A 17064-nucleotide genomic window follows, 5' to 3' on the forward strand; every position below is an offset into this window, starting at 1 on the left:
GAAGGTCAAAGGGTCAAAGTTCTTGGTATCCAATGAAAGGTCTTCACACAAAAGTAATGGCCTATGTTAAAGTTTTTTCATAAGTACAGAAATCTCCCAAGTCTTTGTTATGAAAGGTCTTGCCGCAAACAATACATATGTGAATTATGAAAGTCATAGTATTTACCGTTCAAAAGTTATGGCCAAAGTAAAAGTTTGGAATTTTTGTGGAAAAGTGGATCAAACTCCAAGGTCAAGGTCAAATTTTGTGGTACCCAAAGAAAGTCTTGTCACAAAGAATATACAAGTAAAATATGAAAGTCATAGCCCCACTAAATCAAAAGCTATGGGCAGGTTAATGTTTGTGCGGACAAACAGACAGTCGGACGGACACGTACGACAAAAACTTTATAGCCCCGAATCTTCGATTACGGGGGCATAAAAATCATCTAGGTATCCAGGCATTTAGAGAAAATTACGTTTTTTAATACTTATTCGGTACTTCTACACTTTTAATACTTATTAGATTCTTCTACACTGTATTTAGTTAAATTCTTTTTTAAAAATACATATTTATACTTATAAATTAATAAATTTTGCAAATAAACTCCGAAACGGGTGCACCAGAGTTCTTACTCTTCTAATGATACACTACATACAAGATGATGTCCGTAAACTATATTTAGATTTCACTCGGATGGTAAGTTTCGTACATAAAATTAAAAGTCTTCTTCAATTTTCTGAAAACAGCCATGAAATAGCATCAACGTGAGTATGGTGGCGTTTCCGTTTGGCGGATCTAAGCTACTGGCAAATTTTAATGAAACTGACAACAAACAATCGATTATTTATTTAATAAAATGTCATCACTTCAATCAAAACTTATTTCAAATGATATCGAAGAAATAATAATTAGTTGTGATAACCGATTAAAAAGCGAAAAGTGCAAGTTGTTTTCGTCAATCACCGATCTCAATATTGACAGAAGCTTCTGGAAATGAAACAGTTTAGAGTTATCTCCCTTTCGCTCTATTGTTTAAATCAATAATTAATTGTAAATAATGTAATTAACGGGTTATTTGATTAAACAGTTTTACAACAAATGATGTTATATAAATATAAATACAACAAAAACAATAGTTTTTTTTTAAGACGAGCAAAATATGTTTGGAAATTATCAGAAACATATTGTTGCCAGGGTTCAAGCCACTGAATTATTTTTAATACAAGGATTATACATGTATAAGTAGACACATGGCTAGTAGCTTAAGGCGTAACACTAATGTCCAATAAATAGAATATGGTATATTCTGACAGCGAGGAATGTAAGTTGATGACGAGTTAATGACAAGTGTATTTTCTTGAATTTGTCAAATAACAAAACCTTACGTTTACCCAGTTGACGGGTATAGACAAGTGGCTTTAGAAGCCAAGTGGCATTTGTATATAAAGCTTATCGAGTTACCAAGTTGCGTCTGTTTAGCCAAGTGGCTAGAAATACCCTTTGGCCTTTGGTATTGCCAAGTGGCAGGTATTAGCAAGTGGCTTTGGAGAAGCCAAGGGGTCGAAGTATTGCCAAATGGTCTTTGTGTAGTCTGGTAGCGTTCCTATAGCCAACTGACATTCTTATAGCCAAGCGGCAGGAATTTCTTTATGAACTTTTTAAATTATATACTGCTTAAACTTTACACTAGGCATGTGTACACTATATTTGTATATTTTGCTTTTGATCTGTATATTTTGCATTCATAATTGTCCACATAATGGTAGTGTAACGAAGAGAAAACCCGTGGGTTCCGACGATGCAAATATGAAAGCCCTATCTCTTCTCAGTATAAGGAACGAGACATGTTTGTGAAACACTGATGACCCCGTTATTGCAACATAGCGAAGATTAAACTTTTCTTAAATGCAAATTAAATATACATGTATTATTGTCCAAAGTAGGGTCTTCTCACAAGAAATACGATTTTAAAATGTGAAATCCTTAGCATCAACTGCTCAAAAGTTATGGCCGAGGATAAATTTTTGATAGGTACAACAAACTCCAAGGTCAAAGGGTCTAAGTTGTTGGTTTCTTAAGAAAGGTTCTGTCACAAGTAATACATATGTGAAGGATGAAAACCCTAACCCAAACCGTTCAAAAGTTATGGTCAAGGTAAAAGTTATTTCGTGAGTAGGTCAAACTCCAAGGTCAAGGTCAAATGGTCAAAGTTCTTGGTGTCCAGTGAAAGGTCTTCTCACAAGGATTACATATGTGAAGTATGAAAACCCTAACCCTTACCATTCAAAAGCTATGGCCAAGGTTAAAGTTTTTTTTATAAGTACGGAAATCTACAAGGTCAAGGAAAAAGGGTTAAATTTGTTGGTATCAAATGAAAGGACTTGCCACAAACTTGGCACAAAGAATACATACATGTATGTGAAATATAAAGGTCCTGGTAGCTACCGTTTAAAAGTTGTAGCCAAGGACTTAATCGAAAGTTATGGGCAAGGTTCAAGTTTTTGCGGACAAACAGACAAACAGAGAGACGGACAGACACAGACAGACAGCTAGACAGACGCATTATTTCGTATCATGCTAATATCGATACTTGCATATGTATGGTTAGATTAATTAAAGGAAATTTGATCACTCCTGCAAAAATACTTTTTTTTTAAATTTTGTACTTCATGGGGTCGAATGTCCAATTTCTATAAGATCCTTTCTAAGACTTCAAAAAAGCTTGAATCATACTGAGAAACATATAATGAGAATGTCTGCACGAAAAAAATTCAAGCTCAATTTTTAGACTTTTTAAATTAAATATCAATAATTTTGAGAGTTATCATTCTTTGCTGAGGATCCGAAATCCTTAAGGTCAAAACCTTTTGTTTTCAGTTTGTAGCAGCAAAGACGGACCTTCACCATGTTCGCAATTTCACATGCGATGGTACATCAACTCTAACGAATCTCGCGCGTGGGATGAATTTATCACACCTATAGCTGTATCATGCCTGCGCTTATACTGACTTTATAGCTAAATTATCTTTATGTGTCATGCACATTAAGATTATTTATATCTCTGTCTGAAAGTTATATTTCTTCTAAAGATAAGGTCGTCTGTAGATGCTGATTGCATTGCATAGAAGCATACTTTATGTTTAGTTGAAATATTATATATGCATATCTACTTGTTGAAGAAAAATTCTAAAGTTAACTCTTTAAAGTGTCCTTCTGTCGTGTGCATGTCGATTTCACATTTTAAGACCCCCCACCCCACCCCCCACCCCCCCAAAAAAATTACTACGTCTCTGTGTCATCCATGCATCGAAAGCATCAAAGACAATTTAAAGGGAGTTAGCTTCGTTCGTACACTCTCTCAAGGGGAGATTTGGATGGGACCACTCTATGAAGTTTAGAGAGGAAAAAATCTTAAAATGCCCTTATGTGTGGTTTAAATAAGATTCATTCGATCAAAGCTTACCTTATTAACATAATGAATTTTCAGCGAAAGACCAAGTGAGAATCACCTTAGCTGCTGTCTGCTAGATCTATGTCAAATTCTGTCTTAACGTCCATAGAGGGTTCTTTTATTGCCAATTAACTGCATAAGTTTGATTTACTAAACTTGATGGAAATAAAATATATTTTTAAATAAGTTTTGTTGCTACGGCTAGGGAAAGGAGGGTAATAAAAGAATATAGGACACATTTTTAGATAAAAGATTTTCTCAAACACAGTATACTAACTTTACATTTTCACTGGAGCTGCTTGAATGATTTTTGAATTTCCCGCCAAAGAAAAAAATGAGAAAAATTCTCTGCGCATGCTCAATCATAGTATCAAGTATGGCCGACGCCAGAGGGACATTTCTGTAAAAAAGATAAGAGGGTTGTGTTGTATTAAAAAGTAACGGAGATAGACAGATAAAAACAAATAAAACTGGAATAAGAAAGGTAAGATAATACAGGAGAATGTTGATCAGGAGCATTTTAGTTACAAAAGTATATTCTTTACATGAATTAGGTGGAATATTGGAAAGCTCTGCCCTAAGACCGCTGTATTCTGGTATTAACTTACACTTTGGTAAATGTACGCAATATTGTGAGTGTGTTAAATCAAATTCAATTGTTTATGTTTACAGTTGAAGTTCATGAGCTCACGGGTGCAGTTGAGGTGAGTCACTTCCCATACCTGTATTTCAGGTGAACTCGATTAAAATAGAAACATTGTACGGTACAGTGTACAGCTTCCATCATAATGCTACATATGTAATATTAACAGAGAATTCAAGATATGAATTTTAAAGATAAAGCAAATTAATATGTTACTTTTATCTATTTATTTATTTTGACGAAAACCACATGTGGCACAACTAGTCATCCCAATTAATACAGATTTTCTTATACAAAATGCATCAGGTATGAAGTTACAAATATTTCTTGTTGATTTAACAAGATTTAATCTATTTTATATGCAGTGTATTTGGGGAGGGGGTATTGTATGCATTTTGCACTTCAGTGTAGAGAATTCAAGATATGAATTTTAAAGATAAAGCAAATTAATATGTTATTTTTATCTATTTATTTATTTTGACGAAAACCACATGTGGCACAACTAGTCATCCCAATTAATACAGATTTTCTTATACAAAATGCATCAGGTATGAAGTTACAAATATTTCTTGTTGATTTAACAAGATTTAATCTATTTTATATGCAGTGTATTTGGGGAGGGGGTATTGTATGCATTTTGGACTTCAGTGTAGAGATGAGAATCGGTAAATATTTCATAGTTGATGATCAGGCTACTTTAACTAACTAATTATAAATTAATTATTTTAATCGGATATTTAAAAAGTAGGGTGAATTCACCATGCATCGGATACCCTTGTACTTCAACAAGTTCTAGCGATATCGCTACCGACGGAAAATTATCAAAATGGAGTTTAACATTTAGTTTGTAATTGAAATATCAATTTGGGACACAATTATATGCCCTTTATTTAGAAAATATCCTCAAAAATCGAGTTTTTAGGAATAACTATATATCGTACATTGTTTACCATGCATCAGACGGTATTTTTTATTCATACCTTTATTAAAGTGCTTTAAAATCCTTGATATGGATATATTTTTATCTTTTATTAAGAATTAACCCTCAATTTAAATCTAATTGACGATATCGTTGCACAAATGTAGAACGATTTCTGCCTTAAAAATGCTTTAAAATGCTTATAATGCGGTAATAAATGGTTTATCATACTCTGGTTTGTAGAGATAAATTGAGTCAAATTCCAGACGTCATACATCGATAACCTGTATTTTGACTGAAAATATAGAGTTTTTATTTTCCTTTTTCGCAAAAAACAGCTATCAGCTGGGTTCTGTATGAAAATGGTAAATACCTTTGCATCGGAAAGTGTCCGAGTGTAATTTGTGTCCGATGTACGGAGAAATGAACATACTAGTGAAAACCAGCTTTTAAAAGAATTATACGAACATTGAAGTGAAATTTCTTTAAAATTTATGTAAAATTATCAATCTTTGACTTTATTCACCAAAGTCTGCCTCGTTCCGTTGAAGTCGAATTTTAAGAACGATAACTCTAAAAGTCGCAAAATCTTAAATTTCTGGTTGTTCCCCTTTGATGATGTAAAATATGACGTAACTTCAAGGCCATTCTCGGGGTATTTTTATCACAACATGATAATAACAATGTATCATTAAAAAATTTAAGTCTTCAGCTTCAAGACAGAAACTAATTATCAATTGAAAGAGATTGTCTTAAGTTGTCCGATGCAAGGTATGTGTACGATGCATGGTGAATTCACCCTATGTCAATTTAGTTTATTAAATGGTAATAATAGGTGAATAACTACTTTCTGTGGTGGTCCAGCTGTAGTTAGAATAATTTGAGTTTTGGGACAATTCCTCGTTTGTAGGACAATATCATTTAAACGATAGAACATTCTATCTAGTCCAACTGGTTCTTCGTTCATTTTGTATAATCCAAAGTACGTCCATACCCAGAAATGAGCGCTGTTACCATGTCTGTTCGTCTGCACCATTATGATACACAAAAAAGTTAATAGACAAGTCGTAGCTGGAATATTCAGCTTTAAAATCATTAAGCTAGTAAAAAAAAAATAACCTGATGAATCAGAATAAAAATTTTGTAATCGAGCGCTTGGATTATGCCAGCAATCGACTGATTTTCGATTATAATTGATGATTGGAACATCACTACTTCAGCATTTTCAGTATATTAAACTTTTAATTTATGGTTTTCAAAAGCTGTTCAAATCTTCTACATTTCTCCACATTAAAATATTGTAATCATTTTCTGAATCTTGAACACCTCAGTTCAATTTCAACATGTTCAATGAAGAAAATCTTTAATCAATTACTGTAGAAGTACTTTTTTCTGCTTGGTATTATTTTATGCTATGTACACGGTCACAAATTTTCTGCAGAAATTTGTCCAAGCGTACTTAATATTAATGCAAGGCATATATAGTGACAGTTTAAGAAATCCATGTAATTTTCTACCTGCGGATTAAATAGAAATTGTGATTCCGTGGAATTATGACCCTGCGGAAAAAAGTACGTCTACAGTATTTGATCATATTTCTGACAACAAGTAGATACCCAAAATGCATGCGCTAATTTCAAGACTGATGAGTAGGACACGGAATTTATGGAAATATTTTGGCATGTCTACCATTTACTACTATTATCATTGTGGAAAGTATAATCATATTCTTTTGGTACACTGGAAGGGGTTTGATCATTTTGAGAATCAGCAGAGGTTTTTGGTAACATGGGAAAATCAACATAAATACTTACACTTTATTTAACTGTTAAGATTTTTGTCTTCTAGTGTTTGGATGTTTTCATTACGGTATTATAAATAAGTCATCAGAAAAATAATACTAGTTAGTTTGGAAAAAGATGCCTGTTTTTGAAACCAACTTTGTCACAAGAAGACTTTAAGATGTCTTTGATAAAGATTTATACTAGTGTTAGATGATAAATGATTCAGCATTTCTTTTGTTTCTTCAAATTTACCTTTTATTATTTTGTGTTTTAGGGGCTAAAGCAGTTTGAAAATGTCTGACGAAGAAGGTAAGGACTAAGGAATATATAATACTAAATTAATTGTTTAATTACTGCACAAATATTGTTTTGTTGTAAATTAAATTAAAATTGGTCTGGTCAAAGTAAGAGATCGTATATTTTCAAAATCAAATAACTATGTCTACAATTTTGTAAATTTCCTATCAAGACCAACTATTGTGTCACATTTGAAATCAAAATTTTTTTTTTTTAGTTGTAATGACCCCCACCAAGAAGGGGAACACAACACACATTAGGATAGAGAAGCGTAAGAAGCTGGACCTGAGCGATGATCAGACGGTCCATGTAGCGGGGGGGCAGCACAAGGGTCTGGTGATTAATAAAGAGATCCCAGACGACACAGACCTGGGTCGACCTCAGTTACAGATTGGATTTAACTGCTTCCTTGTCGACCAGAAAACAGAAAAACGAGTCGTGGTAAGAACTGAAAATTTATACTAATTATCATATCTTAAGGAAACCTACATTTTAATTGCATGTTGAGGAGGAAATGATTTTGCTAAAATAACAATATAGTTGTGTAAAAAATGGACACTTATAAAAGTCTCTACATCATAAGTATATAAATAAAGCTTAGAAATAACATATTTTTGTAGGAAAGTCGAAGACTGAAATTTTGGTATGTAGATGACACAGATTACTTAGATCAAGTAACTACTGCATACGAGTTCTTCAAGGAACTTGTCAAGCCAGCTAACTTCCCAAGAGGTAAATTAAAAGGGTCTGGAAAAAAGTCATTAATAAATTACTGCAATATTAAAGGTTATAAAATCAGAAAAATGTCATGGTATCTCTAGAAAAAGATTGAAATTTATTTTTTAAAATGTATTTCATTATATTTCAGATTATGTTGGTTTTATCAAAAAATGCATGAAGCAGATGCAGAAGCCGGAGTACAAGCTGGCGAAAAAGATTGATCTTGAAATCCGACAACTGACAGAACAGGAGGCCCCACTTACTCCAGGTAAACAGGGTCATATCAATATAACTTCTTACAGGATTACATCAACATCACATTTATATTGGAGCTAAATAAAACATTAAATGTTTGACAGACAAGGTAAACATTAAAGTGTACGTATCAATATTAAAAAATAATTTGAAGTAATGCATACCTATTTCAAACAAAAAATATGTTTAATCATGGTTAAAATTTAGGGGGTTTGATCAGTGGTATAATGCATTCATATTTTTATTTCGTCAAGTAATATATGTGTAAACTTGTTTGTTTTCAGAAGGTAAATAAAATCAGCAGGGATGTATTATTTGTAGATATGTGTGATTTCTTGTCTTGCATGTCAGAGGGTTTATCTCTTTTCCTCTGGAGACCTCAGTTACACAGAATCCTTCTTGCTTTACATTTCACTCTCTCCCACATTTGTAGATTTTATTTGTGTGGTAAAAGATTAGGGGCACACTCAGAATTTCTGTGATTTTGTGAAAATTCACTACACTTATAATCACTGTCTAATGTGTACATTGTCACTTTTCAAGGTTCAGGCATTTCTCCAGAAATGCTTATGATGGGTAGGTAAGATAAAAAAAATATAACCACAGTGAAAACAGGTCTGTAACTGAAGGGTGATTCGTTAATTAACTTAACTGGAAATGCATTGAAAACCATGGGGGATATTCTGACTTGGAATTCAATTCCCAACTACATTTCTGTGTTATTGATCTGTAAAGTTCACTGTGGTTCTGTGCATGTTAATGTCACAGCTGATTGTGGCATGACATTGATTTGTGGAACCATAAATGCAGGGGCTACTTTTTTGGTTAGAATATGGGCTATGTAGCCAGTTTTCTTGCAGAATAAGGATTTAAGCCCCCTGGGTTTGTGTGTTCTGCAGTATTTTATTGCGATTGATTGTTGTCATATTGCAACAGTTCGGTGTAGCTTTGTCTCACTGCATTGCAATTATCTGAATATTGATTTATCAGAAGGAATTACCAAGAAAAACAAAACAGTATGCTGCATCATAAACATGATAAAGGCATGGAGAATTTTGAGTGATTTCAGATTGGTTGCTATAATTTGATTAGTTGACTTCCTTTTGTTACTATATATTATATGGTTGTGATGAATTAGCTTTCAATTTTTTTTTTCCACGTTTGGCCTTTACTTTTCCCTCTTTTATTATCTTCAAATACTTGTCCAGGTTTTTTTTTACATAATTGTTATCTTTGATTAATTTTGTCCTCATTTAATCACTTATTAATGAGTTTTTTTTACCTTGTACAATAAAATGCTACATAGAGTGATAAAAAAAAAATTAACATGCTTCTTATGAATCATCTTTAAGTTGAAAGTAGATTTTATGAAATTTTATAGTGAATTTCAAAATGCACAGGTGTATATAGACCTATTAATCCTTTGAAAATGATTACACTAGAGTCATGCATGTAATTGCTTTCAAATAAGGCTGTAAGAAATAATAAAAATTTTAATGAAAAAAAATAACTGATGATTTTTAAAATTCATTCAGATTGTTCATTAAGAAGGTTCAAGGTTATAATTAAAAAAGTTCAAGATAATTATTTTTTGGGGGGTGGGTGTGTGGGTCATAAAGAGAAACATCCTGTTGCAGATTATTTATGTAGAAAAGCTTAGTCTTTCCCCATATTATATACAGAAATTATTTTATTGAATAGTGAAAAAGAAAAGTTATTTTTCAAGAAATGTTAAATATATAATTTGAATATTTCAGTATTCTGACAAATAAATGAAATAATTTTATTTTCTAACTTTATTAAATGATATGACTTTCTGACCTTGTTAACTGATTTGACCTATATTTATTTACTCTCTGTGCTAGGATCCAATGTGGACGATTACTTTGGTAAGTGATGGTGTGGTGACAGTGTTGTTCAGACCACCTAACTTAGGCTAACTGTATAACAGAGTTTGGTTGTTCCTAATTCAGTTTTGATAAATGATTAAAAAAAATTAAACCAGCAAGCATTTCGACATACCGACTAATAAAATTATTCGTTAAAAATGTGTTTCATCAAAGTAATTTTGAATTCTGCAGTGTAACATCAAACATGAGAAAAGGATACAACTATCAGAAAAAGTATTGTAAAAAACTATCAAAATCGTAAATACATATAAATTGCTACAAGTGATTCATTTCTTTTTTTGATTTTTTCATACAATAATTGATTGTTTGCACAAAATTTCATTAAATCTTATCCCAAGCTCTCGCTCTGTCTTTGGGAGGCTTTAATTGTTTACCTGTCAAAGATCATGTCGTAGATATTGGCTTCAACCGTTATTCCTTATGCATTTAAATATGTGCAGCTAATATATAAATTTTGAAGTCCAATAATTGATTGATTTATTTTATGTTCAGGATCTGCTTTTGGTTTAATATTTAGTTTTAAGTGTAGGTAGATATAATTAAAGTCACTATTGTTTCTAATAGTTACAGTTTGACTGTTGTGTTGAAAAACATTTGATTGCAAAAAATAATTTTGTTTATTAATGAGTTAGACTTTAGTATTGCTTGTTTGAGATTTGGAAAAGACAAAATGTTTGATAAATATACAGAGAGATATTTATTTTGAATTTTTAAAGTGTAGGTAGAAATAATTAAAAGTCACTGTTGTTTCTAATACAGTTTCAGTTTGATTGTTGTGCTGAAAAATATTTGATTGCAAAATTAATTTTGTTTGTTAATGAGAGACTTTAGTATTGCTTGTTTGAGATTTGGAAAAGGATAAAAATGATTGATAAATATACAGAGAGATATTTATTTTGAAGGAATGTGATGAGTATAATGCATGAAGGTGGTTGTCCTGAAACCTTTGTGCCTTGTTAAACAAGAGATGATTAAACTTTTAAGAGAATACAGCTAGTGTTTTCCACTGTGTGAAAATGTTGTTAGTTTTATCAGTTTTAGCATGTTAATGTATTGTACATGGACTGGTATTGTTAAATTTTTACAAAGATTTCATGATATATTTACTGCACTTAAACACATTTTCATATTTATCAATAAAGAAATAATTTTAAGATTATAAAATGTACAGGGTATGTTTTACCTGAAATGTCTTGCATATTAAATTATGGATGAATATTTTACAGGACTAGCAAAGGAAGATAAGCGACCAATAGAAGAGATAGTAAGAGAGAAGATCCTGCAGGTGTTAGAGTCAGCCTACCCTAATGTCTTAGAGGTGGAAGATCTAGTCAGGTATGTAGAGTCGGCCTACCCTAATGTCTTAGAGGTGGAAGATCTAGTCAGGTATGTAGAGTCAACCTACCCTAATGTCTTAGAGGTGGAAGATCTAGTCAGGTATGCAGAGATCAAAAGCAGCAAATTCTGCAGATTCTACATAAAATTCCACTAAAAAAATAATTTGTTGGGCTGAAGATGCATTTTACATACCCATAGATCCCTTTCTAAGGAGGAAGTTCTTTGTTTGTCAGTTTTAAATATGTACTTGATGAGCTATTAAATTCAGTTAAATCATGATGCATGGCTATCCCATATCAATGGTCTTTCAATAGAAAACAATTTACATTTATTGTATCATTGCAACTATCCTTTAGATTAGAAAGACAAAGACCCTAATCAGAATACATGTAATGCCATTCTTCCCCTTACATTTACTCGGTTAGTCTTAGGTACTCATGATAGTATTAATGATAACATTCCGTTACTACAGGATTACAGCAGCAGATGAAGCCATGATTTCTGCACAGCTGGATGAATTGAAGTCCAAAAATCTGGTCAGAGAAATGGAGAATGGAAAAGTTGTCAGACATGTCTTGGAGGATGATAAAACAGGTTTCTTATTTTCACTTTGAAAGTACCCTGAATACCGTAGTTATTAAAGTTCATAAAAGCTTGTAAGCAATACAAATGGTATATAATAGGGAATTGCAATTCCAAAATGAAGATTTGAGAAATGGAGTAAAACAAAGAGCCAGGGATGAACAATTTTGCTTCAGCAGAACTGTAATGCTTAGAAATCTCTTCATTGTAATCATGAATTCATTGTAAACATATCCAGTATAAGCATACTTTACTGTACATGTACTACAGAATCATTAATTTCATTTGGCTTTAATGTTTGTGTGTTGTTAATGGTTTTTCAATCTTCTTTTAGAATCTGAGGTACAGTTGGTGAAACAGATGCCAACTATTGCTGCTAACCAGCAGCCCACTATTGCCATAATTACTGCTAACTACTGTGAAAAACTGGCTGTGGATGCCATGATGGACAACAAAACAACATTTGTCAAGTACAAAACAGAAGGTTTGTATACATCGTAGTAAATGTATTACCATATGTGATATAGTAATCTAGACAGACAGATGGTTGGATGGACGGATTGACAGACAGACCAAAATTAATATCCCCCACTTTCTGCGGGGGACAAAAACTGCAATTACACAGGTATACTCAATGTATCTACATTGAAATACTCTTAAACATTGTATGCCACAACATTTACTAAATCGAGCGATCGTAATCTTTCAAAAGCTTTTCTGCATCTTGCAATGGCTTCTCGATAATACTGTTGTAGAGAGAACGTTCTATCGTTAAAATGTGTACACAGTAGGATTTATTGGGGAACACAAGTGTGTGTGAAGCGAGAAAAAACGTAAAGAAAATTAGTTGAATTATCGTCTTTATTTAACTTCAAAGGCATACGCGACCTAAAAAAGGTTTGTTGTAATTAATTTTGAAGTTATTTCCAGAGCAAAGCTCAAATCTCATCTGGAAACACCACCACTAGGTTACTGTTAAAACAAGGTAAGTCACGTGTTTATTCATATTAAAATTACAATTTTCATGTTTGGAGAACGTATTATGTTATAGGCTTCGTGTCCGTCCGTCTGTCCGTCTGTCTGTTAGCTTTTTCGTTTCCGGCTCATAATACATCCACCATATCAATGCTTTTATCAACTTGAAAATCATCAAATATCAATTTCCTTCATAAGTGATTAATGTAAAAGTGTTGGGAAAATACTTATTTTTTTAAGGCCAAAATATAATATATGGGACTATGGCTCAATTTTGTCAGAAAACATTTTTAGAGAGATGGGCCATTTCGTTATCTATATCCCTTGAGAATGAATGGGCCATCAATATAATCTGAAGGGCCATTTCAAGAAAGAACAAAGTGACTAACAAATATGAAATATGAGAGAAAACAGAGAGGTTTTTTAATTAACCGAACTTCTTCTTCTGAGATAATTTAATATCAATTAATCTTATCTATTGCAATAAAAATGTGGGGGAAATCCTGGGAGGATATTTTCTATTGGCTGGACAGAAGAGAGAACTGAAATTGACTACAGAAAGAAAGATTATAGAACTATATCAAGAAGAAGTGATTTATTAAAACACAAATGGCTATTAAACTATTTTGTTTTAATGCAAACAAAAAAAAATTTGAAATAAATGAACTTCATGTCTGACAAATCATACTGTGTAAATGGAAGTCAATGTGAAATCACATCTGAAATCACATACAAATGAATGATTAAAAATAGCTCTTGTTCGCTTAAGTTTTGAAATGAATTTTGAAAAGTAATTAAAATTAACCATAATAGACTAATCTGATATTATGTTATATTATTAATTTAAAAACTAATTTTATGGGGTGGGGTTAAATCAGCATGTCCATATGAATTACATACTAAAACCTGTCGGACATTAAATCTCAACCAAAAAAAAAAATCTGAGAGTATTTTATATGTTTTTTTAAAAAAAATATAGTAGATAGTGCAGACCCATTCATCTCTTGGTAGTAATGAGTAGACAAGCATCCAGTTAAAGATTAATTAATGAGTTCAATGTAGGAAGGCCAGCTGTTTCAGTCGTTTAAGCAGCCCAACCAATGAGATTTGTTGTTTTAAATTGACTGCTCCCATTTAAAATGAAAGTAAAACAAGAAAGAAAGTCGTACACAAAATATTTCCAAATAACATAGCTAAAAATTGAATGCGCACCTTGTCGCCCTGATTGATTGATTTAATGCGCCATTTTTCACTTCAATGGCTTAAGCCCTTCCCTATCACTGCTTCATATGTACTGGTAGTAGTTTATGAATCTGTAGTATTTATGATTAAATGGATTAATTTATTGTTATGCAGGTACATTCCAGAACATAGAGCATGTGTTTGTGGTGGGAGTAGCAGGAGGGGTGCCACATTACACAAACTTCTACAAGCATGTCAGGCTGGGAGACATTGTGTTATCGCGCTGTAATGACAAGGGATACTTCTACTATCATGTAGACCAAATCCTGCAAGACAAAGAGGGCAATATTCAGTACAAAATGAGGACCTGGTCTCCCCGAGATATGTCATTGCAGCGTCTGGCTGAAAAGCTTGAGGAAAAGATAACCCGACATCCCGAAAAAGCCCCATGGGAACGCTACATCAAGGAAGGGCAAGAACTGCTGGAAAAACAAGAGGCCGATTTCAACAGACCCCCCAAGGAGTCGGACAGACTCTACATGTCCATAGGGGAAGAGAATGTCATTGAAGTCCAACATCCAGATCAACCAGAGGAAGCTCAGGGGAAGGAGGGATGCCCCACGGTCAGGTTTGGGGTGCTGGGATCAGGCCGACCTATCACAAAATACGACAACACGAGGCTAGAGTTCGCCGTTAACTATGGGATCACCTGCTTCGATTCCGAATACGACCAAGTTATAGAATCCATCGTAGGCAATAGAAAGGACAGCTTCATGTTTATTAGAGGAATATCAGATTATAACGATGGATCTAAAAATAAGGAATGGCAACCCTATGCCTCACTGGCTGCTGCTGCAATGATGAAAACCATTATCAAGATGATCTCCAACCCCTACCTCAGTGAAGACGATGACTAGTGAAAACTGTGTGTTATAAAATAAAGTAGCAGTATAGAGCATATAAATAAAAGAAGAGGACCTGATAAGGGCTGTTTGTAGAAGACTGAGAAAAGATCTGTTATGCACCTTTTGCAGTATATATGTATTTCAGGTGTTGTTAACTTAGGTTGCTATATTCTAAATTTTTAAGATTTGTTAAGGAGGCAGCTTTTTGAGTGGTTGTTGAAGTAAATCCTGTTAGGATCGTGTTCTATGTAATCATGATAATGCCAGAATTATTCTGGTACTGTATATGAGATAAAAACACAGCAAGGGCAGTTTGGATACACCAGGTGCTGATTTAAATAATTAGTGCTATATACAATTAAATGAGAAGAAAGTATGGTGCAGTTTTAAAGTCAAATTTGAACAAATTTACTTAGAGTTGATACAATTTTTTTTTTTTTTTATATGTTGGTCACTGTGCAATTTCAAAAATATATCTGGTAATACAGAATGCATTAGTACATGTACGTATTTGAAATGTCTCTTGTTTGATTTCATTACGAGTCTAAGAAAATGAAGACAGAAGGAAAATAGAGTATGGGTTGTCTTTTTGATTTAATTGTACTGTAGTTATTCCAGCCCAAGCAACTTGATTCTGCACAGTGATATTTAGATTTATTTTCATAAATTTAATGTACATTGTACATTAAATCAAGAATATGCATAAATATTTTTTTTTCAAATCAATATGAGTAGAATTTAGCTGACATTTTCATTTCATAAGCACAGGTAGATAGAATGAAAATAATGCCACTTATAAAATTATTATTTAGTACGCTTTCACAATTTCTAGTACCGGTAATTGTATATCCAACACATCTGTAGAGAAATTCTTAATTTAAATGATGTGGTTTATTAAAAACAAAGATAAAGATTTCCAAGTTAATTTATGCTTTATTTTTGCTAAGTAGCTCATCTTGTATGCATTATATATTTATATAGGGGAAACACTGCCTTTAAATAGTACAGCTGTAGTAGATAGAGAATTCTTAAGTAATCCAACTATGTAGAGAAATTTTTTTAATACAATTTTCCACCTTATGTTCATATTTATATTTTTAAAACAGTTTATTTTCATACATATTTTAGAGTATAGGTGTTATTCCTTTCGGTTGTGAACTAGAGTCTTAGGTTTATGTAAGTAATGATATAATTTTCAGAATAATAATTGTGATTTTCTGTTTCTCTATAGATGAATTCTGCTTTCAGTGATATTTTTTTCACATATAAATGAGAGGTTGTCCATTTTCTTTGTTCTTTAATATATTACTCTTCATAACATTTCCATTTTAATACTAATATTCATATATGATATCATTAGTGGTGTGTTGAGATAATCTATGTATATGTACCTACTTCTCATGGTAGAATTTTACTTAAAAACTATTAAAACAAGTGCAATTACAATCTACATGTATTTAAATAACTGTAAAAGCTAACTGTAAAGGCTAGGTAATAGCTATTTATATGTATTTAGATAATTTGAAAAGCTAGTTTGTCTTTAACAGCATGCTCAATCAAGTTAGATTAGAATGTTGAAACCCCAGCCCCTGGATTTGACTATCTACTGATGAGTGAGTGGTATTCTCAGGCCTTTACGGCATTATCTTGTTCTGTTATTTGTTTTCTTTCTTCTGTACCATTCCATCTATTCTTGTGATCACTTTGTTAGTTTACGTTTCCCTGTTTTTCAAATGAAGCTCAAAGAAAATATTGTAAGGATTTTTTTTTTGTTTTTATACACAGGAATATTTTTTAAAATTGTTGTTTAAAAAATGAAGTGTTGTCTACATGTCAAGAATGATCATGGCTTTATATCAATAGATTTTCTGTGAATATGGTTGTTATGAAGTGAAGGGAAATGGTTGTCCACTCCTTGCAGTATCGGTTGTGTTGAATTTCAAGGTTGTAGGACTGAAAATTATACTAATTTATGCTTTGATCAATTTTTAAAACTGTATACTTTGTTAATGCTTACTTTTGCAATAAAATGCTTACATACATATTTATAATACAGCTTCTGGTTTTGTTTTTTTTTTGGAAGATGGGATTTTTGGCAAGAAATTTATTTTACAATAATG

General features: G+C 32.4%; 1 pseudogene; it reads left to right on the top strand.

Moving 5' to 3' along the window:
• Window positions 1-3786: 3786 nt before the first annotated feature.
• On the top strand, window positions 3787-16995 carry LOC134246141 (uncharacterized; annotated as a pseudogene).
• Window positions 16996-17064: the final 69 nt, after the last annotated feature.

This window comes from Saccostrea cucullata, unplaced genomic scaffold, assembly GCF_032062105.1.
Source record: "Saccostrea cucullata isolate Sc308-1 unplaced genomic scaffold, CSIRO_AGI_Scuc_v1 ctg47, whole genome shotgun sequence".
Classification (NCBI taxonomy): domain Eukaryota; kingdom Metazoa; phylum Mollusca; class Bivalvia; order Ostreida; family Ostreidae; genus Saccostrea; species Saccostrea cuccullata.